This window comes from Protopterus annectens, chromosome 4.part0, assembly GCF_019279795.1.
Source record: "Protopterus annectens isolate FY-2018-M chromosome 4.part0, PAN1.0, whole genome shotgun sequence".
NCBI lineage: Eukaryota > Metazoa > Chordata > Ceratodontiformes > Protopteridae > Protopterus > Protopterus annectens.
In genome coordinates, this window is record NC_056733.1 from 952,191,582 (window position 1) to 952,215,393 (window position 23,812).

General features: G+C 45.3%; 1 protein-coding gene across 1 annotated transcript in view; it reads right to left on the bottom strand.

Annotated features, from left to right (window-relative positions):
• The window catches only part of LOC122799695 (ankyrin repeat and KH domain-containing protein 1-like), a gene marked incomplete in the record, with an annotated part of 3,928,199 nt that overhangs the window by 2,283,421 nt on the left and 1,620,966 nt on the right, over positions 1-23,812 (bottom strand).

A 23,812-nucleotide genomic window follows, 5' to 3' on the forward strand; every position in this document is an offset into this window, starting at 1 on the left:
TGAGGTCTCATGCAGGTATTGGTGATCTTCTAGGAGGCCTTAAATTTTTGGCTCCTCTAAGATACTGCTTTAGTAAAGGATGAGAAAAGATTGGTGCCTCTGTATTGTAATGAGCCGAAATGGCAGAGGCATGGACTTTGATGAGAAAGATAGGCCTTTGTCAAGCATCTCAGTCAAGTATTGTAATATCTGAGGAATATTTGGTTCTGCTGCATCAGTTCCTTGTGCTTGGTTCCAAGCACAGAATCTCTTCCATTTATCAGCATAAGATTTTCTACTACTAGGCCTTCTGGCTTCCAAAATGATATCCATCACAGCTTTACTGAGAGGTGTTGTTTGTATAACTATAAGATCAGTCATACTGCCCGGTTCAGTGTCTGGAGTTGATTGTGCAGGATCTGATTGTTTTGCTGGGATAACAGTTGATGTCCTTGAGGTAAGGTCCAAGCTGGGTATTGAGACAAGTTCCTTTGGATTGGATACCAGAATTGGCGGGGCCAGTCCAGGGCAATTAGTATCATCTTTGGCTTTTCTTGTCTGACTTTTAGGAGGACCTTGGAAAGAAGAGGCAGTGGAGGAAAGGCGCAGACTGATGTTTTTTTCCAACTGAACGATAGGACCGTCCACTTTCCATGCTTGTCTGTGATAAGTCCTTGTGCAGAATCTTTTCAACTGGTAATTTTGAAGAGAGGCAAGTGGATCTATGTCTGGGTTCCCCCATTTCTTTATCATGCTGAAGACTTGTGGATCTAGTTTCCACTCGTGAGGATCCATAAGGTTTCTGCTTAAGTCGTTTGCCAGAGTATTTTGCTTTCCTGGCAGGAATTGAGCTTGAAGACGTATCTGGTAAGTCAAAGCTGTGTCACACAGTGACATGGCTAATCTGCAAAGGGGGTACGAGTGTGTGCCCCCCTGCTTATTTATGTACCACATGACCGTGGTGTTGTCAGTCTTTATCAGTAGTTGTCCTGGATTAAGTCCTTGAAAGCTGTCAGGGCATTTTGAACAGCTAGCATCTCTTTCTGGTTGATATGTAGATGCATTTGTTTTGGGGTCCATATGCCCTGAATGCATCTTCCCGCCATATCCCCCCCCCCCAGCAAAATCTGATGTGTCTGTTAAGGTTTGGCTGGCAGGGGGGTAGAGTGACGGGTCGTCCCATGTTTTGGTGACATGCCTTTGCCCACCATAGAAACTCCTGCTGTAGGCAGGGAATAAGAGGAATCATTGTTTCCAGACTGAGACAATGACTTCATAAACTTTTTAGATACCACTGACGTTTCCTAATATGCATTCTTGCATGTGGAATTAGGATGCAGGATGCCATGAAGCCCAAAGTCTGCAGAATTTGTCTTGCAGATAACTGGGTTTTTGTTGCCATCAGTTTGAAGTAGTCCGTTTCCTTTGCTTGTCTGGCGGGAGGAAAGCCATCTGGGAAGTTGTAATCAAGGTTGCACCCAGGAACGTTATCTTTTGAGATGGTACCAGTCGTGATTTCTTTTCATTTATTGTGTACCCTAGGGCATGTTAGAAGCCTTTTCACAAACGCCAGGTGTTGAAGAATGTCCTTGTTCTCTGCTTGAATGAGACAGTCATCCAAGTAAGGATATATTTGGATACTTTGTCTGCAAAATGCAATCACTGGTGCCAGGCACTTTGTAAAGACCCTGGGCGCAATAGATAAGTCAAAGGGCATTGCAGAGAATTGGTAATGCATTGAGCCAGCCTTGAATCTGAGGTATCTTCTGCACGATTGCCTTATTGGGACATGCAGGTACGCCTCTTAGGTCTAATGTCACCAGCCAAGCATTCTTGCCCAGCATGGGCAGAAGCTGCTGCAAAGTCAACATTTTGAATTTTGGAATGTCCAGGTATGTATTCATAACTGATTAATCCAGTATTGGCCGCCAGGCCTAGTCCTTTCTGGGCACCAAGAACAGTCTTGAGTAAAAAACTTGTCCTTTCTTCTGTTCTGGCACTGGTTGACTGGCCCCCATATCCATGAGGGACGTAACCTGTTTCTGTGCCTTTGCCCATTGATTTTTTGGCAGATCTGGCCACCCGTTTGCCATTGGCAGAGTATGGAAATGTAATCTGTATGCCTCTGATACGATGTTTAGCACCCACTTGTCCTGTGTTATTAACTGCGAATTTTGAGCAAAAAGTGCTAATTTTCCCTCTAGGGTTGCTGCCAAAAGATAAGTGCTTGGTGAAGGCAGAGGGAAGTCATTGGGACTGTTTTCTGTAGGTTTGCGCTTTATCTCCTCCAGATTTGGAGGGAGAAGCACCCCCCATTGCTTTGACCTGTATGAATCTTGCGCCTGGTATCTGGAACCCTTAGGCCGTCTGGATTTGCCCCTTTGAGCTCTGTCTGACACAGGAAAGGACCAATTCTTTGTTGGCCAGTGTCTACTGAATCTTGGTGGCTGCACTTGTAAGAAGTCTAACAGTTTACATAGACTTAGCTTTGTCTTCCATTTTCTTTAAAACCTCTTCTACCTTAACAGAGTATCATGCTGTAAAGGTGCATCTAGCAATTTAGCTTTAACATGATCAGGCAAATTTTGTTCCTTTAGCCAGGCATGCCTTGTACTCAGATCCAGTAACTACAGCCCTGCAGTAGGCCTCTAAGGAGTCAAAACCACATTGCAAAGTATGCTTTCCAACCTGTTCAGCTGCATGCAATAATTCCTGCAATTCTTTATTTTCTGCACATTCAGAAATCATCATTTTCTGTTTCAGCAATCCCATAACATGTTGTTGGTACTTAAGCATATAAAATTGACAGTTTAAGGCTCTGATAAGGTTGCAGATGTATAAACCTTTTTTCCCCATCTGTCCAGTGCCCTTGAATCTCCGTCAGAGGGGTTAGGATATTTTGCTGTTGAGGCCTTAACTCCCTTTGGACCCTGTGAAATAGTTTCAGGATCAGCAGCAGGGTTTCTAAATAAAAATTTATGTGAGTCAGGGACCCTGTAATATCTGTCAGGCTTACTGGGAACCAGAGGCAAGGAGTCAGGGGTCAAGCTTGACTCAGAAAACACATCATCCACAATGTCTAAAACCGGGGTAATGGCTAAAGGCCTGTGCTGAGGGAGAAGAAAATCCCAGAGTCTCTTTTTTGATTCTGAGAAATCTTAACTCTCCCAGTGAAAATGCTCCCTCAAAGTATGCAAGGTTTCCCCAAATGAATAATCCTCAGGAAGAGAAGCAGATGGTACAGACTCCTCTGCATCAGAATCCTCATAGGGAGGTATAGACAATTCCTGATCAGAAGAGGAATCAGAAGAAATAGAAACCTGATCTGAAGTTTCATAGTCAGTGTCTTGCCTAGGCCTCTTATCTGGAGGGGGATGGGTACCTCTGATTAAAGTAATAAGGTCTTCAGCCATTTTGATCATACCTGCCTAGAGGCCTGTGCACATGGCTCATGCATCTTTTTTTAGTTTTAGAAGTTGCTTTTGTCTTTGGTTTTGCAGTTGTTTGATATACAAATGTTGAGGTCTGAATACACCCTCAGAAGCCGGTGCTTGATCAACGGCTCCAGACCCATCCGAGGGAGATGCATCCGTCAGTCCAATACCTTGAGTATCTTGCGTCATGCCAGACTCCACATGGGTGTCGGTAGAGGCCTGTGACTCGAAAGTAGCGGGTATCAGGGGCTGCAAAAGCACCTCACTGAATACCGGCGAACCGGCAACTGGCTTAGGAGAAGCTTCGTCGGTTTTGGATCTCAACTGCCTTTCTCTGTCCTTTTCTTTGCGTTTATGTACTCCGGTAGTCTGATTGCTATCAGACATTTCTGGGTAGTTAAATCTGTTTCCAAAATACTTTGAGGCAAAAATATACAGACGCTTAATAGTGTGTTGGTTAAACTTAGCACAAAACCGACAGCCAGGCATGTTGTGATCTGGGCCTAGGCAAGGAATACAGTATAAATGGAAATCCTTATGAGGTACTTGCTTCCCACAAGTAATACAATTAACTTTTTCTGACATTGGTATGGAGCAAGAAAAAAGTTTCCCCAACGGGGTACTTGGCTTTAGTGAATACTTCGGTTCTGAAACTCAAACTCGAATATTTCAGTAGTCAGCCGACCGGCACTTGCGAAATGCTTCTGCTTCGGGCACCACGCGGCAAGAAAGACTAAAGAAAATGGTGTCGGCTGCATGTTTTATACCAGACGACCTGACGTCATGGAAGAGGAGACATCAACCGACGCAGGACCCAAGACTTTGGAATTCAGGCCGACTGAGGGCAACCTGCCAGCAGATTACCCAAATGTAATGACTGCAACAGTGAAACATGATGATCATCTACTAAACACAATTAACCTGTTCAAAAACTTGCAAAAACAGAGTTGCACTCAACTTGAGCTAGGCAGCAACACACAATTTGCTGATAATTCCACATTGTGGCACACAAAATGGCAAACAATGATAGAAGACTTCACAGCAGTGAAGGTTCTGGCACCCTCCACCCAAAAAAAAAAATCAGATTCCTCAGATACCCAGTGGTTTACATACCACAAAAGCAGACTCAGTTTATCTGCAAAAAGGCCTCCTGCACAGTAAGTGCTAGCATTTTCTCATTAGGTGTCTGCTTCATGGCACATCATATTTTCTCCAATCAATATTCAGGTGGGGGGATAAGCTCACCCTTCACACAGTGGGATGTCACTTCTCAGCCTAAGAAAGCACACTCAGGGTCAGTTTGGGCACTAGCAACTATACAACCTGTAGAAAAGGCAAAAGAAACGGGAGAAAACCATCTGCCTTACAGGAAAATCTAGTTAACAGCTAAAATATAGCAAGGCTGTCCAGAGCACAGGAAGAATTTGAGAATGGAAATAAATCACTGCAAACAACTTCCTTAAAGACAGCACTGTTGTGCCAAGAAGTTACCATAACTGTAGATGTCCAAGTCCGCTTACAGTTGCAGTAATCTTCATATACATTAAGTACCAAGAAACATGCGTCAACTAAAGGACCAACGAAAAGCCACTGATTCCAGAATTATACCCTCTGACAACATGGTGAAATATCAAGAGACATGCCTGTGTCAACCTAACAACCACACAGGGAAGACCAAAGAAAAGGCACTGAAAGTAAGACTTCATAATTATGTCATCTCACCTCTCATTTTTTCAGGCATGCTACCAACTGCAGTGAGGATGCTATGAATGCATTAAGCAAGGTAGCAATCAGCAGGTCAATTATTAGGAGACAAATCTTCTGAGGATACCACTATGAGCATCTGTGTGACTGGGCCTAGCTAGAAGACCACCCCCTAAGTGGAGTTTCAAGTGTATTCAACATGAGGTCTCTACTGATATAAGAAAAGAGATGTATGGGATGCTGCAAGGACCGAATATACTGACATTTTTTCCAGAGGTACCACTGAAGTTATGTTGTGTACTCTTGCTAGAGAAACCTCAAGCACTGGGGGCACCATGTAACCCAGTGACATGAGAAAAGTACAGTTTTGTACCTACCACAAATGTAGATGTCCGATAGATATGCAACTGCAGTCACAACATATGGGTTGTCCTGCCTCAGGCAGCCCTCGGTCGGCCGGATTCCAAAGTCTGGGTCCGATGTCGGCTGATGTCGCATTTCCCTCAGACGTCAGAGCGGCTGGAGTATATAAGCATCAGCCGACGCCATCTTTTTCAGTGTTTCTTGCCCCAGATGCCAGGTGCCCTCCAATGAAGGCTGTAATCAAACTGGAAGACAAAAATAGGTTTCCAGACAATAAATAAGCAATAAACAGATACACCATAACAGATATCCCCAGCTAAGGATAATAGGGAGAGGAGTGGACCCAAGGCATAGAGGGGAAGGAGGGAGGGAAAACCCGACTGCAGTTGCATATCTATCGGACATCTACATTTATGGTAGGTACAAAACTGTACTATGTCCTTCAAGAATGCAACTGCAGTCATAACATATGGGTTGAATACCATAGCTTAGCTGGGGGAGGTAGTATGCTCTATGAAAAGGATGGTGTAGCTATCAATCCCTGCAGGACTGCTGAAGCAAAGCCTGCTCTGGATCTGGAATATAAAGGGAGGTTGTAGTGTTTGGAAAATGTATGCAAGGAGCTCCATGTAGCAGCTTCTAGAATGTCTTTTGTAGGCACCCCTCTTAAAAAAGCTGTAGAGGTGGCTGTAGCTCTGGTGGAGTGTGGTCTGACATTGGCTGGCACACTTTCCATGGAAGGAATAACAGAATCTGATGCAATGTCCAATCCATTTAGAAATTGTCTGTTTGGAAATTGCTTTTCCTTGTACTCCAGGGGCGTAAGCTACAAAAAGCTGATCAGACTTCCTACTGGTCTTGGTTCTGTCCAGGTAGTAGCGAAGTTGTCTGTGCATGTCCAAGGTATGTAATAGTCTTTCCCCTTTATTCTCAGGATTGGGAAAGAAAGTAGGTAGGTGAATTGCTTGATTTAAAGAAACCCTGGATACCACTTTTGGCAGTAAAGTAGGGTTGGTTCGTAGGGAGACCCTGTCTTTGTGAAAAGTTATGAACGGTGGTATTGCCATTTAGGCCTGTAATTCCGAAACCCTTCATGCCGAGGTTATGGCCAGCAGGAAAGCTGTCTTCCAGGAAAGAAATTGTAAATCCACAGAAGCTGCTGGCTCGAAGGGAGGTAGAGTCAATTTTTCTAGGACAAAATTGAGGTCCCAAGCTGGTACTGGTGCCTTTCTTGGGGTCTTTATATTCTTGATTCCTCTAAGAAATTGCCTTAGCAAAGGATGTGAAAACACAGGTGGATCAGTGTTGTATCTAGCTGAGATAGCTGAAGCATGTATTTTTATGGAAGAGTATGAGAGTCCGTTATTTAACATATCTGCCAAGTATTCCAGAATGAGTGGGATGCTCAAAAGTGATGCATCATGACCCTTGTTGGTATTCCAAATGCTGAATCACTTCCCTTTGGCTGAGTAAGCCTTTCTGGTGGATGGTCTGCGGGCTTCTGTTAGTATCCGCTGAACTTCCTTGGAGAGAGGTAAAACTGAGGTTAGTTATGGGATTGGATGTTGGGATGAACAGTCCTGAAGTTGTGTTGAGTCAAAAGTTGGGGCCATTGTGGAAGGACCCATGTTTTGCTGTGACATATGCTCCGTAGTAGTGGGTACCAGTGTTGTCTTGGCCAGTCTGGAGCTATTAGGATCCCCTTCGGTTGCTCTGCCTTGATCTTTAATAACACTGTGGTCATCAGTGGAAATGCATAAATTATTAGGGAGCTCCAGTTGAATGAGAGGGCATCTACTTTCAATGCTTGTGGATGATATGTCCTTGAGCAGAACTTTTGTAAGTGATGATTGAGGTGGGAGGCAAATAGGTCCACGTTCGGCCTGCCCCATGTCGAGGCGAGTCGTATAAAGATGTCTGGATGTAGCCTCCATTCGTGGGGGTCTAGGAAATTCCTGCTTAGACTGTCCTCCAGAACATTGTCTTTGCCTGGAACAAACTGGGATTGTAGCTGTATGTTTAGACCCAGTGATTTTTCCCAAAGATTCATTGTCAGTCTGCAAAGGGGGTAAGAATGAGTGCCCCCCTGCTTGTTTATGTACCACATCACAGTGGTGTCTGTCCGTATTAGTAGGTGGCCTTGTTGAAGTTGTTGTCCAAAGGCCTCGATGGCATGCATTACTGCTAGCATTTCTTTTTGGTTGATATGCAGATGTGTTTCCTTTGGGGACCATTGCCCTTGAATACATCTGCCCTCCATGTGCGCCCCCCATCCAAGGTCTGAGGCGTCTGTGTTATCTGAGGTTTTTTGAACGACATGCCTGTGTTTGACTGGCTTACTGTGGCCCACCATAGAAATTCCTTTTGAAGACATGGAATGAGTGGAATAGTTGCTTCTAGGTTGTTGCTGTGTTGAGACCATAAGCTTTTTAAGTACCATTGAATCTCTCATGTGTAGTCTTGCTAGTGGGACCAAGAGAATGCAGGATGCCATGTAACCCAGGGCGTGTAGGAAACTCCTTGCAGTCATCTGGGTGAGCTTTGCTAAACTGTTGAAGTAATGAGTTAACTTCTTTTGCTTGTCTTCTGTCAGGTAAGCCATTTGAGAGGCTGTGTCTAGTTTGGCTCCTAAGAAGGTTATTTGCTGGGATGGCTGAAGTCTTGACTTTTAAAAGTTGACTGTATATCCCAAAGCCTGTAGCAAGTGTATGACATAATCCAAGTTTTTTGTCAAAATTAGTTTGTTGTCCGCTTGTATGAGGCAATCATCCAGGTACGGGTAGATATGAATCCCCTGGAGCCTGCAATGAGCAATTACTGATGCCAGGCATTTCGTGAATACTCTGGGCGGAGTAGATAAGCCAAATGGCAATGCTGAGAATTGATAATGCTCTGGCCCTGCAAGAAATCTGAGGCATCTTCTGCAGCTGTGTCTGATAGGGACATGCAGGTATGCCTCCTTGAGGTCCAGAATAATCAGCCAAGACCCCTTGCCCAGCATGGGAAGGAGTTGCTGTAAAGTCAGCATTTTGAACTTTGGTACTATGAGAAGTGTTTAGAGCGGACAAGTCCAGTATTGGTCTCCATTGAGTTTCTTTTCTTGGAACAAGGAACAGTCTTGAATAAAACCCCTGACCTTGTTTTTGTTGTGGAACTTTTTCTATTGCTTTGATCTGAGCAAGCAGAGAAATTTGCTTGATAGCCTCTGCCCTCTGATTTTGTGGAAGGTTTGGCATGCCTTGTTTTCTTGGCAAGGTATGAAAGTGGAACCTGTAACCGTGGTCTATAATGTCCAAAATCCATTTGTCTTTTGTCAGTTTGTGCCAAATTTTTTGAAAACAGAGATAACTTTCCGCCCAAAGGAGCTTCTGTTTGCTCCTTGGTCAGCGGAACTAGAGGAAAGTCATTGAGATTGTCCCTGCGGGGCAGGAGAAACCCCTGTGTCATTTCTTTGGTTTGCTGGTTGCCACTGTCGTCCCCTGTAGGATCCTCTGTATTGCCCTCTTCCTCGGGCACGCCTGTTTTTGCCCCTTTGAAATCTTTCAGGATTAGGAAAGGACCAGTTTTTAGCAGGCCAGTTCCTGCTGAATCTGGGCGGCTGAACCTGGAGAAAGTCCTTGACTGTCTGAACTGACTTGGCTTTTTCCTCAATGGACTAACACATCTTTAGCATTAGCACCAAAAAGCTTGTTCTTTTCCAAGGGTGCGTCCAGAAGTTTTGCCTTAACATGATCTGGTAAGGGTTGTTCTTTTAACCATGCATGTCTACGAATGACCGCCCCTGTCATAGCTGCCCTACATGAAGCCTCCAATGCATCATATCCACACTGTAAAAAGTGATTGCTAACCTGCTGGGAATTATGCACAGCCTCCTGCAAAGACTTCCTATCTAAAGGTTCAGGAGAGGCCAATGTTTTCTGTAAATCATCTAACAGGAAATCCTGATATTGAAACATGTGAAAGAGACAATTGAGAGCTCTCATAGATAAAGTAGTGGAGGTGTAAACCTTCTTCCCCCATCTATCTAAGGACCTTGCTTCCCTGTCGGAAGGCAAAGGGTTTTTGGAGGTGGTAGCTGAAACCCCTTTAGACCCCTGGGAAATTGTTTCTAAATCAACAGCATGGGCCCTAAACAAATGAGAATGGGTTTCTGGGACCCTATAGTATCTGTCAGGCTTGAAAGGAGCAGGAGGAAGAGTATCAGGGGTAACACTGGAGTCAGAGTATAAGTCATCCAAAACATCAAGCTCAGGAGGTATAGCTAAGGGTCTGTGTTGAGGCTTTTTGAGGAAGGTTCGAAGGCGCTTTCTGGAATCTGAAAATTTCTGGCCTTGCCACTTAAAATGCTCCCTCATGGAGTGCAGAACTTCCCCAAAAGAAATATCCTCAGGAGGAGAGGCCGAGGGAATGGAGTCCTCTGCATCTGAATCCTCATAGGTCTGGAAGGGCTCTTCCTGGCTTTCGGAGTGAACAGAGTCCTCAGAATCTTCATCTGAAAGAAGAGGGTCAGAGGGTTCAACCCTGGGCCTCTTATCAGGAGGAGGCTGGGATCCTCTCTCAGGACGGGCCTGGGAACCTCTGATCAGGGAAATTAAATCTGCGGCCATGGACATGATTTGAGTTTCAGGAGTAGGCGGAGGTAAGGTTTTAGCAGTAAGATTCTTGGACTTGCTGGATGCCTTGGCACGTGTGTAGGCCTTGATAGACATGGACATGGGAGGCCTAGCCGCTCCACGTGCAGGAGTGACCTTATCAACAGCAATGGTCTCAGGCATTTCCTCGGTTTCGGTATCCGGAGGAAAATCAATAACTGGCGGAGTGGCCTCTGGTATCGGAGGTATCGGTAATGCAGTGTCTTCGGTTCGGAGCGGTGGAATAACCACCTCAGAGGGAACCGGGGCACTCGCGGTTAGTTTTGGCGTGGTGTCGGTGGAAGACGCGGGCCGAGGATGTCGGTCCCGGTCTTTTCGTTTCTTAGGAGTCTGCGTTGTCGGTTGTTCCAACGGCATTGTATAATCAAATTCTTTGCCGAAAAAGTCTTCAGCGAACTCCACCCGGCACCTAAGAGTGCGCTTGTTGAAGCCAGCACAGGCGGCACAGGCCGAGACGTCATGATCTGGGCCAAGGCAAGGGAGGCAGTAAGAGTGGAAATCCTTATGAGGTATTTGTTTACCACAAGACAAACAATTATTTACTTTTTCAGTAATTTCTGACATCAGCTGAGGCAAGAAAAGGTCCCCAACGGGGTACTTAGCTTTTTTGATGACTTCGGTTTCGAAGAATACAGGAGCTGACCGACCGGCACTTGCGAACTGCTTCTGCTTTGGGCACCGCGCGGCAAGAAAGACTGAAGATGGCGTCGGCTGATGCTTATATACTCCAGCCGCTCTGACGGAGAGAAATGCGACATCAGCCGACGTCGGACCCAGACTTTGGAATCCGGCCGACCGAGGGCTGCCTGAGGCAGGACAACCCATATGTTATGACTGCAGTTGCATTCTTGAAGGACATCTCCCTTGCAGTAATACTGAAGTGAAGTAATGGGACTTTTGAGGAAGACCCACTGGTGAATGGTGTTCCAGACAAACTCCCGCAAACAAGACTTGTTCCTACAGTAGTAATAAGTAACTTTGGAAAGTTCTAAGACAGTTCTAGGTTTTGGAAGCAGGCCATATGTTTAAAGGTAGATACTAGGCTATCGGCCCTAGGGCCTATATAAGCCTAGCCAAAAAGGTACCCTGGCTTTCACCACCCAAGAAAATTATTTTCCTGTGCCCCTATCAAGCAGAGCCAAAGAAGTGATCCCCGGGGAGAATTTCCTATTTCCCATCCAATCCTCAAGATTTTTCTTGAAGGGTGCTAATGAGGAGCTCTGTTTGACATAGGTAGTCTGTTCCAGAGTATGGGAAGTCTCTGGGACAGGAATCTATCCCTCCAGCATTTTCTGTTTATTGTGGTGACAAGATTTAGGTCCTACAGCGTGTAGCTCGGAGGGATTGGAATTTCTTTAAGTGGAGCATGTCCAACAGCTCTGGATTTGACATAGTTTTGTATGTTAGGCAGAGATTGCCTCTGAGTAGGCGATATGTGACTGAGTAAAGCTGGAGTTTTTTGAGACTGTCTGCGCAGGACATCTGTTTGAGACCAGTAATCCTCTGTGAGGTATTTCTGTGGCCTCCCCAGTTGTTGTAGATGTCTTGTGAGGTACATACCAAAAGGGGCGCTGTACTCTATTAATGGGTCTAATGAATGATGAGTAGAGGGGAACAATGACCTCTTTCTGGATGAGAAACCTTTTGCGATGAGGTGTGCCATGTAGAAGAATTTCCTGACCACTGTGGCGATATGATCAAAGGAGAGACTACTGTCCACCTGTGTCCCAAGGTCTTTTATCACACTTTCGGTGTTAACTACCACCTACGGGGCAGTTCATGGGTACAGAGTTTTTACCAAAAAACATAATCCTATCTTTTCTACAGCTGAAAATTAATCAAGCGGGCATCATAAGATAGCTAATGTTTATTACCTTAGGCCTTTGCAGAAGATAATTAACAGGGCATTGAAAACCATATGGGTAGTAAATAAAAGTCAAGTGGGTAATCTGGAAGTGGAAACATCAACTGTTAATCTCATACACTTAATCTTCTTGGCCATCTTGAACTTCAGTACTTTTAGAAGCCTGTTTACCTTGACGTGAGAGACAGGCTGAAATACCCAATCCTTTCTTAGGACTAGAAAATGTTTTGAATAAAAGGCTGTGCCTTGCTGCCCCTTTTTTCTGTACTGTCTATAGCAACCAACCTGAACTAAAGATCTTGTAACAGGGGTTGATTGAAGTGTGGTTGGTCTATGGGAACTGGTGGGATACCAAGGCTTTGGCTGTTTTAATTGAAGCCTGTATCCCTGCACCAGGACTTCCAGGAAGAGTTTGTCTTCTGTAATTTTCTTTCATTCCTCTAAAACTAGGACATGACCACCTATTTTTAGGTGCATATGTAGGGAGGGAGGTTTTTTTTTTTTGGGGGGGGGGGGGATTTGGTGGATACCAGGAAGGGAGGAGCAAGGCCGTCTCACATACAGATCCAAGTCCTAGGGAGCACAGACAAAAAGGGATAGGAGGGAAGCAAGGATATTGCAACACTGATGTACTCATACTTTTACAATTATGGTAATTTTTCAATATTATGTTCTTCGTAGTCTATGATGTAGTACAGAGTCTTTGGAGGACGTCCAAAGCTAATTTACTGATGTGGTTGGATAGTAGTTTGTGTAACAGAGACCAGGCTCTGCAAGATGGCTGAGGCAAACCAGGAAACTGCAGCAAGGTGGTGAGGCACATCGAAGATGTGTGCAAACCAGGAAACTGCAGCAAGGTGCTGATGCATGTTGAAGATGTGTACAAACCAGGAAACTGCAGCAAGGAGGTGATGCATGTCGAAGATGTGTACAAATCTGGAAACTGCAGCAAGGTGGTGATGCATGTCGAAGGTGTACAAATGAGGAAAATACAGTTGCGTACACTTACCATAAATGTAGATGTTAGAGTGTATTCACTGCTGCAGTCATTACATTTGGGTTATCTGCTTGCAGTAGCCCTCAGCCGGCCCGATTAACAAAGTCTTGGGTCCTACGTCGGTTGCAGTCTCTTCTTCGTGAAGTCAGGTGTATAAAACATGCAGCCAATGTCATTACATCAGTTTTGCTTGCCCTAGATGTCAGGTGCTCCCCAAAGGAAAGCAATTAAATCTATAAATATACAAGGTTATACCTCCAACAAAAAAGCAAATACACCAAAAAGCTTTTAAGCATTGAAAAGGAGAGAAGAGGTATAGCCAAAAGTAGTTGGGGCTGGAGGGAGGGTAACCAGGACTGCAACAGTGAATACACTAACATCTACATTTATATTAAGTGTATACAACTGTACTATGTTCTTCATGTTTCACTGTTGCAGTCATTACAAATGGGTAGATTCCAAAAGCTAAGAATGGGAGGAGGAATTTAGATAGCATTAAGACCAGCTATAAGGCCCTGCAAAACTGCAGTGCGCAAAGCCAGCTCTGGATTTAGAGAAAAATGGTAAATGGTAATGCTTGGTGAAAGTATGTATAGAATTCCAGGTAGCACCTTCTAGAATGTCCCTGGTAGGTACGCCTCCGAGAAAGGCTGTAGAGATAGATGCAGCCCTGGTTGAGTGGGGACTGATCCCGTGGGATAGGGTTTCCATGGTGCTTATAGCAGAAATGAATGCAATGGCCTACCCATTTGGAGATGGTTTGCTTTGAAATAGCCCTCCCCTCTGTCCCTGCAGCAAATGCCACCAGCAGTTGTTCAGATTTCCTTTGAGGTTTAGTCCTGTCCAAGTAAAATCTAAGTTGTCTGTGCACATCTAAGGAGTGCAGTATCCATTCCCTTTTGTTCTGTGAATTAGGAAAGGAGGATGGCAAATGAATGGACTGATTAAAGGCCACACTTGATACGACCTTTGGCATGAAAGGAGGATTGGTCCTGAGGGACACCCTGTCTGCAAGATAATGCTCTGATCCTGCAAGAAATCTGAGGTGTCTTCTGCAATCTGGTCGGATAGGGACGTGCAGGTATGCCTCCTTGAGATCTAGAGTCACCAGCCAAGACTCCTTGCCCAACATGGGAAGAAGTTGCTGTAGGGTCAGCATTTTGAATTTTGGCACAATGAGATATGTGTTCAGTGCGGACAAGTCGAGAATAGGCCTCCATTGGTTTTCTTTTCTTGGTACAAGGAATAGTCTGGAGTAAAATCCTTGGCCTTGTTCCATAGATGGTACCCTTTCTATCGCTTTCATCTGAAGTAAATTGTTGATTTGTCTTAAAGCCTCTGGCTTCTGGTTTGGTGGAAGGTTTGGCATTCCGCTCCTTTTTGGTAAAGTGTGGAAGTGAAACCTGTATCCTTTGTCTATTGTTTGCAATGTCCATGTGTCCTTTGTAATGCAATGCCAGTTTTTTGAGAATAAAGCCAGCTTTCCAAAGGGAGCTTCCAGTTGTTCCCTGGTAGGCGGAATCAGAGTCAAGTCATTGTGTCTGTCCTGTGGTAGTGGTTGTAGTTGTAGCTGTGGCACTACTCTTCTGGTTGGCAGGCTGCCAATGACGACCCCTGTAGGCACCCTTTGATTGACCTCTGCCTCTTGGGTGTCTATTCCTGCCCCTCTGTGCTCTGGAGGTGTCTGGAAAGGACCAATTCTTTGAAGGCCAGTTTCTGCTGAACCTCGGAGGTTGAACCTGCAGAAATTCCTTTACTGTCTGCACAGATTTTGCTTTTTCTTCCACTTTCTTTAGAATCTCCTGTGCAGGGGAGCCAAATAAACTTTGTTTCTCCATTGGAGCATCTAGGAGTTTAGCCTTGACATGGTCTGGCAAGGATTGCTCTTTTAACCAGGCATGCCTACGAATTACTGCCCCAGTCATAGCTGATCTAAATGAAGCCTCCAGTGCATCATAGCCACATTTTAAGAAATGATTACTGACCTGCTGAGAGTTGTGTACCAAATCCTGAAGGGATTTACGGTCTAAAGGTTCAGGAGAAGAAAGCTTTTTATTCAGCTGATCTAACAAATATTCTTGGTACTGTATCATATGGAATTGACAGTTTAATGCCCTGGCAGAAAGAGTAGCAGATGTATAAACCTTTTTACCCCATCTCTCTAATGCTCTTGACTCTTTCAGAGGGTAGGGGATTTTTGGCAGTGACACCTTTTGGGCCCTGAGAAATAGTTTCTGGGTCTGCAGCATGGGCTTTATACAGGTGGAAGTGAGAATCCGGGACCCTGTAATATCGGTCAGGTTTGGCAGGGGCCGGGGGAAGAGAATCAGGGGCAGAACTGACATCATTATACACATCATCAATTACAGTTAGCATAGGTGGGATGGCTAAGGGCCTATGCTGGGGCAAATGTAAAAATGTCCTTAATCTTTTTCTAGAATCAGAAAAATCCTGACCCTGCCATTGAAAGTGTTCCCTCATTGAGTGTAAAGTCTCCCCAAAGGAAAATTCTTCAGGAGGGGAGGCCGAAGGAATAGAGTCTTCTGCATCTGAATCCTCATAAGGCGAATAGGCCCCTTCCTGATGGTCTGACAAATCAGATCCATCCGAGGAGTAATCAGAGGAGAGAGGTTCAGAGGGTTCAGTCCTAGGCCTTTTGTCAGGTGGAGGTTGGGAGGCCCTGTCTGGGTGAGGCTGGGAACCCCTAATCAAGGATATAAGGTCCTCAGCAAGACTGAGAATCTGAGAACTAGAGGAAGGCCTCTGTGAAGTAGATTTGGCAGGTAAAGCTTTTGAAAGTTTGGCAGCTTTAGCCCTGGAGAAGGCCTTAATAGACATAGAAGCAGGGGGCCTAGCTGCTCCACGTGCAGGTGTAGAAATGTCCAATGGAATGGTGTCGGACAATTCTTGAGCGCTAGCTTCGGTAGGGATTTCTGAAGCCGACTCAACCGGGGCCTCTCCGGCCTCGGTTGTCGGAGATATGATTTCGGTAGAAGTAAGAACCGAGGACTCTGTTTCAGCCGAAACAGAGACACTCACGCTATGCCTAACCATGGTTTCAGCCGAAACCGCGGGCCGCGAGTGTCGGTCCTTTTCCCTGGGTTTTTTGGCCATATGCGTAGTCGGAGTCTCCGACAGCATTTTATATGCAAAAGCGGATCCGAAAAACTCTTCTGCAAACTCCGACCGACGTCTAAGAGTCCGTCGGTTGAAGGAGGCACAGGCTAAACAAGCTGATACGTCGTGGTCTGGGCCTAAGCAAGAAAGGCAGTAAGAATGGAAATCCTTATGAGGTATTTGTTTCCCACAAGTTAAACAATTATTTACTTTGACATCGGCTGAGGCAAAAAAAGAGTCCCCAACGGGGTACTTGGCTTTTTTCGAAGTCTTCGGTAGCTGAAATCTCTGGATCTGACCGACCGGCACTTGCGAACAGCTTCTGCTTCGGGCACCACGCGGCAAGAAAGACTGAGGAAAATGGCGTCGGCTGATGCCTTTATACCCCAGAAGCTCTGACGTTGGGGAAAGTGCGACATCAGCCGAGGCCAGACCCAGACTTTGGAATCCGGCTGACCGAAGGGCTGCCTGAGGCAGGACAATCCATATGTTATGACTGCAGATGCATCCTTGAAGGACATCTGCTTGAACAGTGGATGAGAGAAGAGGGGAGGTTCTGTGTTATAATGAGCTAAAATGCTGAGACGTGAATTTTTATTGAGGAAAAAGACAGCCCCTTGTGAAGCATCTCAGTTAAGTACTATAAAATCAGAGGTTAATTGGGCACTGCTGTGCTCATCTCTTTAGACAGGTTCCAGGCACAGAATCTTTTCCATTTTTCAGCATAAGATTTTCTAGTACTAGGCCTCCTTGCCTCTAAAATGACACCCATCACTGGTTCACTGAGGGATGGTAATTAGCCAGGCTGCTGGATTCAGTGTTTGAATCAGAGGGTGCCGAATCTGTCTCTCCTGCTGAGACAGCAGGGTAAGAGTCTGAGGCAGGTGCCATGGGGCCAACAGTGACACTACGCAGAAAGTACAGTTTTGTACCTACCATAAATGTAGATGTTCGAGTGCTAATACAGCTGCAGTCATAACAGATGGGTTCTCCTGCCGTCAGGCGGGTCCTCGGTCGGCCGAATTAGAAAGTCTAGGTCCGACGTCGGTTGTCGTCGCTTCTTCCCTGACGTCAGTGCGACAGGGGTATAAAAGAACCAGCCAACGCCATTTTCTTCAGTTTTTCTTGCCCCAGATGTCAGGTGCCCCCAGCAGGAAGGCAATACATAAATTTGTGTAATAAAGCAATGACATATAATCAAAATACAACAGTGCAAGCAAATACATCATGAATGAATACCCCAATCAGGTTGCATGAGGAGGTGTTAGCCAACAGGCCTGTCCCAAGAGGGGAAGGAGGGAGGGAAACCTGGACTGCAGCTGTATTAGCACTCGAACATCTACATTTATGGTAGGTACAAAACTGTACTATGTTCATCGTGCATACAGCTGCAGTCATAACAGATGGGTAGAATCCCAAAGCTAAGAAAGGGGTGGTAGGCACTAGGTGGAACTAGGAGGAGCCAGAATGCCCTGCAAGACTACAGTGGCAAAGCCCGCTCTAGATTTGGAGTATAATGGAAGGTGGTAGTGCTTGAAGAAGGTATGCACAGAACTCCAAGTGGCTGCTTCCAAAATATCTTTGGTAGGAACTCCTCTGAGAAAAGTTGCAGAGGTAGCCGTGGCCCTTGTGGAGTGAGATCTGATGCCTGTAGGTACAGATTTGCCATGAAAAGAATAACAAAAGCGTATGCAGTGGGCTATCCATTTTGAGATTGTCTGTTTGGAAATTGGCTTCCCTTGAGCTCCTATAGCATAGGACACAGAGCTGTTCTGATTTTTTGAAAGGCTTTGTTCTGTCCAAATAACGCAGTTGTCTGTGGATGTCCAAGGAATGTACTAATCTCTTCCCTTTGTTTTGAGGATTAGGATAAAAGGTAGTTAAGTGTATAGCCTGATTCAAAGCTACCCTGGATACCACTTTTGGCATAAAGGACGGGTTGGTTCGTAAGGAAACACTGTCCTGATGGAAGATAAAAGGCTGCACAGCCATGTGAGCTTGTAGTTCTGATACCCTACGAGCTGAGGTAATAGCCAGAAGGAAAGCTGTTTTCCAGGACAAATATTGCAAATCTGTTGAGGCCGCTGGCTCAAAAGGAGGCAAGGTCAGCTTTTCTAGAATGAAATTGAGATCCCAAGCAGGTATTGGTTGTTTCCTTGGGGGTTTTAGATTCTTAGCCCCTCTGAGGAACTTGTCTTAAGAGGGGGTGAGAGAATAAAGGTGGATCAGTGTTGTATTCTGCAGAAATGGCTGAAGCATGGATTTTGATGGAGGAGAATGAAAGTCCACTGCTTAGCAGCTCAGCTAGATACTGTAATATTTGAGGTAAATTCAGTTTTCCAGGATCCTGGCCCTTTTTCTCATTCCAGACACAAAACCGTTTCTATTTTGCGGAGTAAGCTTTTCTAGTAGACGGCCTTCTGGCCTCCAAAATGACATCCTGCACCTCCTTGGAGAGTAGGGTCTGTTGTGATGCTAAGGAATCTTCCATGCGGCTAGATTGAGTGTTTTTAGCTGGCTGTGAAGAGTTTTGAAGCTGTGCCGAGTCAGAAGAGGCATTAGAGGCAGGGTCCATGGTGGGGAATGCCTCAGAGGCTCCTCAGGAGTGGGTACCAGTCTTGTCTTGGTCAGTCCGGAGCAATGAGAATCATCTTTGGTCTGTCTGCTCTGGTTTTCAATAGAACTTTGGGCAGCAGAGGAAGAGGTGGGAAGGCATAAACTGTCATTGATGTCCAACTAAAAGAGAGCGTCCACTCTCCAGGCCTTTGGATGGAAAATCCTTGAGCAGAATTTTGTCAATTGGTGATTTTTGTGTGAGGCAAAGAGATCTATGTCTGGCCTTCCCCATGCTTGGATTATTTCTGTAAAAACTTTTGGATGCAACTTCCATTCGTGTGGATCTGTCATATTTCTGCTTAGGTTGCCTGCCAGTGTGTTTTCCTTGCCTGGCAAGTACTGTGCTTGAAGTTCGATTTGTAAGTCCAGAGCCATGTTCCAAAGTGACATGGCCAGCCTGCATAGGGGGTATGAATGGGTTCCTCCCTGTGTATGTACCACATAACTGTGGTGTTGTCCGTCCTTATCAATAGTTGACCTGGTTGCAGAAGGTCTTTGAAAGCTATAATAGCATTTATTACTGCTAGCATTTCCTTTTGATTGATGTGAAGGTGCTTTTCTTTTTGGGACCATTTGCCCTGAATGCACCGATCTGTCATGTGAGCCCCCAGGCGTAGTCCGAGGAGTCTGTTGTGATAACTTGATTTGTTTGAGGCTTGCTGAATGGGAGACCTGTGTTTGTTTGGCATGCTTGAGCCCACCACAGAAATTCCTTTTGAAGACATGGAATTAGTGGTATTATTGTTTCCAAACTGTGGCTGTGTTGAGACCATAGGTTTTTCAGGTACCATTGAAGTTTCTTCATATGCAGCTTTGCACATGGGATTAGTAAGATGCAAGATGCCATGAATCCCTGAGTCTGCAGGATTTTCCTTGCAGTCAGCCTGGTGAAATTTGCTAGTGTTCTGAAGTATTGAGTTAGTTGCCCCTGCTTCTCTGGCGTGAGGTAGGCCATCTGGGTGTTTGTGTCCAAGATGGCACCCAGGAAAATTATTTTCCGAGAGGGTATGAGCCTTGATTTCTTTTTGTTGACTGTGTATCCCAGAGAATTCAACAACATTATTACATAAGCCAGATGTTTCAGAAGTATGTGCTTGCTGTCCGCTTGGATCAGGCAATCGTCCAAATAGGGGTATATTTGTATCCCTTGAAGTCTGCAGTAGGCAATTACTGATGCCAGGCATTTCGTGAATACTCTGGGTGCAGTAGATAAGCCAAAGGGCAATGCAGAGAATTGATAATGGGTTGAACCTGCAAGAAATCTGAGGTATCTTCTGCAATTTTGTCTGATTGGGACATGCAGGTATGCCTCCTTGAGGTCCAATGTTACCAGCCAAGACTCCTTGCCCAGCATGGGAAGAAACTGCTGTAGAGTGAGCATCTTGAATTTTGGTACGAGTAAAAATGTGTTTAGGATGGATAGGTCCAAAATAGGTCTCCAATCTTTTCCCTTCCTTGGTACCAGGAATAGCCTGGAATAAAAACCTTGACCTTGTTCGTGAGTAGGTACCTTTTGTATAGCTTTCATGTCTATGAGATCTGAAATTTGTCTTTGTGCCTCTGCCCTGTGTGTGGCAGGTTTGGCATGCCTCTCATTTTTGGAAGAGTGTGAAAATGGAATCTGTAGCCTCTGTTTATAATGTCCAGGATCCATTTGCCTTTTGTGACAATATGCCAATTTTTTTGAAAATAATGCCAGTTTTCCGCCTAAGGGTGCTGCCATTTGAGCCTTGCTTGGCATGCAAAGTGGAAAGTCATTGGGCTTGCTTTCTGAATGGCTGCGAATTATCCTCACCACCTCTTTGTGTAGAAGCTTGCCATTGTCTGCCTCTAAACGATCCTTGGGATTGCCCTCTGCCCCTCGGGTGCCTGTATCTACCTCTTTGGGATCTGTCCGTGGCAGGGAAGGACCAATTTTTGGAAGGCCAATTTCTACTGAAACGTGGGGGCTGTACCTGTAGAAAATCTTTCACTGTTTGCATTGATTTAGCCTTTTCCTCCATTTTCCTTAATACCTCCTCATCATTAGCACCAAATAATACATCCTTTTGCAGAGGGGCATTTAGTAATTTAGCTTTGACATGATCAGGCAAGGTTTGTTCCTTGAGCCAGGCATGTCTACGTATGACTGATCCTGTAACAGCAGCTCTACATGAGGCCTCTAGAGCATCAAAACCACATTGTAAGGTATGTTTACCCACTTGTTCTGCACTATGCATCAAATCCTGCAGCTCCTTCAAGTCTGGTTGTTCAGGTTGTGACATTTTACTTCTCAATTGTGATAACAGAAACTGTTGGTACTTCAGCATATGAAACTGGCAGTTTAATGCCCTCATGGTTAAGGTGGCCGAGGTACATACCTTTTTTCCCCACCTTTCTAAGGATCTGGAATCTCTCTCGGAAGGTAATGGATTTTTAGCAGTGGAAGCCTTAATTCCCTTGGGGCCCTGTGAGATAGTTTCTGGGTCAGCAGCATGGCTTTTGTATAGAAATTGGTGTGAGTCAGGAACCCTGTAGTACCGGTCAGGCTTAACTGAGGCTGGAGGCAGAGAGTCCGGGTTATGGCAGGCCTCCGAGTAAACATCATCTAGGATGTCCAAGACAGAAGGTATAGCCAGAAGCCTGTGCTGAGGTAGTAAGAGAAATTCCCTAAGCCTTTTCTTGGAATCTGAATAATCTTGGCCTTCCCAGTGGAAGTGTTCCCTTAAAGTATGCAAAGTTTCCCCAAATGAGTAATCCTCTGGGGGGGATACAGAAGGAATAGACTCCTCCGCATCAGAGTCCTCAAAAGGGGAGTAAGAATGTTTCTGATCATCAGAGTGCTCTGAAATAATGGAGCCCTGATCAGAGGAGGGGGATTCTTCCTCCACTCTGGGCCTTTTGTCTGGTGGGGGTTGAGAACCCCTGATAAGAGTAATTAAATCCTCAGCCATTTTAAGCATCTGCTTTTTAGGCATGGGACCTGGAGATGGGCCCTGTGTAGCTTGTCTCAGAGTGCATGGCTGCTTTAGACTTAGTGAAAGCCTTGATGGAGAAAGAAGAAGGTGGTCTGAAGACACCTTGAGTGGAGGTAGACCTGTCCACATTTTGAGGTTCAGCGCCAAGAGTGGCTTCGGTATCTGTAGTCGGAGTGTGGGCCGAGGAGCCTGCGATCTCGGGCATAGGAGACATCGCCAATGAAGTGTCGTTGGTAGTCAGGGGCTGCGTAGGCGTCTCACTGAGAACCGGACCACATGTAGTCGGCTTTGGCGTGGTGTCGGTAGAGGCCGCGGACCTTGTGTGTCGGTCCTTATCTTTGCGGTTTTTTAGACAAAACTGGAGTCGGAGTATCCGACGACATAATATAGTTAAATGTTTTTCCAAAATGATGCTGGGCGAACTCCGCCCGACGCTTAATGGTGCGTTTGTTGAATGTAGCATAAAAGCGACAGACCGAGATGTCGTGGTCTGGGCCTAAACAAGGTATACAGAGGGAATGGAAATCCTTATGCGGTATTTGCTTCCCACATGAAATACAATTATTAACTTTGTCTGACATCGGTCTGAGGCAAGAAAAGTTTCCCCAACATGGTACTTAGCTTTCAAGAAGACTTCAGTTTCAAAATTTTCGTAATTTCAGGAGCTGGCCGACCGGCACTTGCGAACTGCTTCTGCTTCGGGCACCGCGTGGCAAGAAAGACTGAAGAAAATGGCGTTGGCTGGTTCCTTTATACCCCTGTCGCACTGACGTCAGGGAAGAAACTACTACAACCGACGCTGGACCTAGACTTTGGAATTCGGCCGACCGAGGACCCGCCTGACGGCAGGAGAACCCATCTGTTATGACTGCAGCTGTATGCACGATGAACATCTATGGAAAGGGAAGTCATCGCCCTGGATCCGTAAGCTGCAAAATAAGGAGCCAAGGGCAGATCCAGTCGGATCAGACAGCCTAAAGCTTGAATCAGATGAAAACAGACATAGGATTAATTCTCATCAATTATGAAAAGCTATATCATGAGATAAGGCCTATAATACAGAGAAGTGGTAAACACTGTGTATACTTCCGCTAGATGTGCTACAGGGCATAAATTTGCGATAATACACTACTTACAAGTGGCCAGAGGTGTACGACAGCAACAAAACCATCTTAATATTTACACAGCATGGAAACTTTTTGTTAAAGTGATTCATTTGATGAACACGTAATTAAGGTTTGTACAAAACACATGCAATTAATGTTTGTACAATAGTCAATGAAAGCACCGGGGTAAAGGTGGTACACTATAAGGGGGCCAATCACAAACCTTATTGCTCTTGGGACTACACTCTCTCCACATCAGCAGGATCCTAAGCTGGGAAGGGTTTCCCAACCAGCAGGTCCATGGACAACTCAAAAAGGGACAAGCAACTGATGGGCACATACCCAACTTTAGGTGACCAAGATATGCAACTCATAGTAGGCTGCCAAAAGTGGCAGACACAAGAGACTAGCATTGCTGGCATTCAGCCATGTTTCTCCACAGGTACATTGCTATTCCAACTCATGTTACTAACAGACATCAAACATCTGAATTCTAGGCTCACAACTGCAATCCCAGGCATGTCAATCTGGTGGCTTCTCCTTCAACCTAGGCCAGTGGACTTGACAGTAAACCATGGAAAGGGAACTAGACCCTCAGCCAATTACCACTTAAGCATGATCACCATTTCTGTTACTAGGCTGGGCATAAACTTTTGGCAAATTCCCCAATGCTGACCAACAACCCTCATCCCAAACCCCAGATAGTAGACCCTCTGTCATCAGGCAAAGGGGGAGAGAAAAGCAAGCTCGAGTCTGCAGTAGCTAAATACAAGTTTAACATGTGCAGAGAAGGGAAATTTTCTGAAATGGATCAGCCTCTGGGAGACGGGCTTCATCAAAACCACACCCCATTCTCAGTCGCCCCCTCATGAACCAGACCTCAACATATCCCTGCAATCAACATATGTGAATTCCTGCCAACCTCCTGGTAACATGGAAGACCAAGAGCTTTTTTATGCCATCTCAGATAGTGGTATGGATGGATTTCTGACACGTAAAATAATTTTTTGAGTAAGGCCCCCC